The following is a 3,219-nucleotide window of genomic DNA, read 5'->3' as shown; positions in this document are numbered from 1 at the left end:
TACAGCTGGATCTCATGGAGGCATTTCCCCAACTGAAGCTCCTTTCTCTGTGATAACTCCAGCTGTGTCAAGTTGACACAAAGCTATCCAGTACAACCCCCTATCCTCAAGTTCAGGAGGGACTTCTGTTCCATCAGTGGATAGGATGCTAGGATTTGGGCAGCTGTTGGTGTTTCTGGAGAAATATCAATTGAAAGAGTAGAACTTTAAGGGCTGGGGTCCCAGGACCATGTCAGGAGTGTTTTAAATACCCTTCATGATAAACAGGGCAGGTTTGTTGTAGAAGAGTAGACATGTTATTTTCCACTGCCCCCTTCTACGGTTTTCTTGAAAAACTGGGAAGTTGCACTTCATAAGGAAACTACTTTAGATTGGCCAGAACTCGGCTCAGCATGCTTTCTTGGATGCTTAGACTAAAGATGCTCCCTGTACTCGGAGAAAGAAGCCCTTCCTGGTTCCTCAGCCCACAGAGCTCTGCTTTCATTTCCACTCTCAGGCACGGTACTGCACTGGTGGCGGCTCTGCTTCCTGTCATCATCCTGACCCTGCTCTGAGCTTGATATTTGGGTGTCCACAGAGCAGATGGGTCTTTGCCTTCGGTGGGAGTACTTGACAGCATCCTAGCTGGGCATGCATTCTGTCCTCTTGTTGGAAACCACAGCTGCACAGTTCTCATGCCCAGAGTTGTCTTAAAGACCTGATGAACTTTTCTCTGAAAACCGGCCTGTGTTCAGGTCCCCGCCCTCCTCACCCCCCTCATCCTGCCTGACTTTGCGTTCTGATGATGGGAGGAATGCTTGAGTTTTTGTGCAGGGGATGGGGGTGGGGTGGGGGGGTGGGGGGTGGGATCTGTTTTCTCTCCTCAACGCCTGGCCACACCTCTTTGCCTGTTGCTCAGGTGATACATTCTGAGGTCCATGGCCTCAGAATGAAAGTCAGATGGGATGTGCCCTCAAGTGTTCCTTGGGGACTCATCCTCTTTCAGATCCAGGTGGATCTAACTCAGCTCCATCAGTTCTTCCACAGAAATGTAATTGTGCTTTGTTACAAAGTCATCTTCCAAGAGAACAAAGCAATTTCTTTGCAAGAGTCTTCTGAGAACTTCTAAAGTTCTCCCAAAACAATCTCACTAGGCATGCGTGCGTGCGTGTGTGCGTGTGCGTGTGCGTGTGTGTGCGTGTGTGTGTGTGTGTGATTTTGACATTGTATGAGACACAGAGGTAAGAATTCATTTCCCTTCAGAGAGATGAAGATCAAGGAGATGCCTGAAAAGCATTTCATTGCGTAAAAACTTAGGCAGCTTTCTCAGGCTCAGTATTTTTTCATGATGTTCCTGAAACCAACCATAAGACAAAAGGGCCACGTGTGGCATGTTTGGAGCCTGAGAAGGTTCCAGACAGGGTCCAGGTGTCTTCTTTCTTAGTGTCCACAAGGAAGAGTATTGTCCTGTAGCCTGACAGGGCCAATTTCCTGTCACAGACAGTAGATGTGATAAGAACACGAAACAGAGATTATAGCTGTACACTGTGTTTGTCTCCAAACAGTGCGGTCCCTTGATGTGCAGTTGACATCGGGCCCTCTTTCTGTGCTATCAGGTTGACAGCCCTGCCTTTTAAATTCCTGTGACGGGTCTTGCTTCTCCTTTCTCTTCGGGGACCTCAAGGAAAGGGGAGATTTTTTATCTTGGAGAGAAAGAGAGTAGGATTTCTTTGTAAATTCTTTTAGGAGATTTTTTCAGGGTTCTTACATGTTTCCAGCCCTTCTAGTATCTCCTGCCACTTGGCAGCTCTTCCTTTTTCAGGGCTCTAACATCTGACTGTTTCTATCTCTACCATATTAAAGGAAGAACCAGCTTCTATTGGCTGGCCACTACCCTTCCCTATGGCTTCCTGGGCCCTCAACAAGTTTATCGGTTGAGTTCCTAGAGTCCTCCATGCTGAGGCTGCAGTTGGAGAAGGACAGACAACAAGGCCTCTGGCATGAATGCATAGGAAGGCTGGACTCTTCCTACTTTGTCATCACCAGGCTTTTGGCTGTCCCACCTATTGCTGTCCTCTGTCCTAAGAAAGAGCCAAGGGACACTTTTGAGACACCCCAGGGAGGGACCTGGCTTTGCATCTCACTCTGCCTGCTTTGCTTCTCAATCAACTCCTTCTGTGAGCAATTCAGAAAGCAGGCCCCCTAGGACAAGGTCAGACAAGCAAGGGCCCAGGATGCTAAAGTTAAGAGGTACCCTGCCTCAGCACCAGCAAATGCAGGTGCAAGCCTGGCACCTGAAAATGGGCTCCCCACCTTAGGTTTCCCATCTGGACATATTGCCAACCTCACCATGGTCTTGATCTCAATGGAAAGATTTTCTTCTATCTGCAGCCCCACCCCCTGCCCCCCCCCCCCCCCCCCCACCCCACCCCACCCCCCACCCTGGAACTCTATACCCAACTGTCCTAGCCCTGAGCCCAATAGGAAGGGAAACAGTTCCTTCTGGGAAAAAGCTCCCATCTCCCCCATCTTTCCTTGCTGCCAGGTCCCCAGGTCTTTGCTGGTCGTGCTCTGCGAGAGGCAGGCAGGCCTGCATGTCATCTCTTCTTGGCCATGCTCCTATCTAGAGCTCACAGTGAAACAAACAAAAGTTGGAGACTCCCCCTTCCAGCTGCTCATTTCCTCCCCAAAGCCTCTGGAGAATGAGAGCTCACACAGGTAGCAAGCTCTTTTTTTTTTTTTTTTTTTTTTTTTTTTTTTTTTTACATGGGTGGCTGGTGGAGCTCCATCTTTCCTCAACGATTTAGGGGCAAGTCTGCCTTCAAGACTATTTGGAGAGAATTATAGTTGCATTGCTTTCGAGTAACTCCTAACGTATTTCCAAATAAATATCCCTGGAGGTCTACTTTAAAGAAAAGATAAAAGCCCTCTGCTGTTAGCACAACCTATTTACATATAAACGGCTGCACTAAGTCCCTTATGCTCTTAAGTAGGTTCAGCAAACCTACTTCCAGTTGGTTTTCTCAGCCCATGGGCTAAAGAGCTCTTTTTAAGAAAGATGTTGATGAAATTAAACTCAGCTTCATCCAGAAGTACTTTCTCAGCTCTGATTACATGCCATCCAAAACAGAATTGTGGGTACCCAAAGCTGGGTTGGCACCAGGCACCCAATGCTCTCTACAATGAGGATGGAGGGCTCCACCATACTGGGCATGGAACAGGACTTGCAGCAACGGAGGA

Source organism: Mus pahari, chromosome 15, assembly GCF_900095145.1.
Source record: "Mus pahari chromosome 15, PAHARI_EIJ_v1.1, whole genome shotgun sequence".
NCBI classification, from domain to species: Eukaryota; Metazoa; Chordata; class Mammalia; order Rodentia; family Muridae; genus Mus; species Mus pahari.
Note: the sequence above shows the minus strand (reverse complement) of the source record.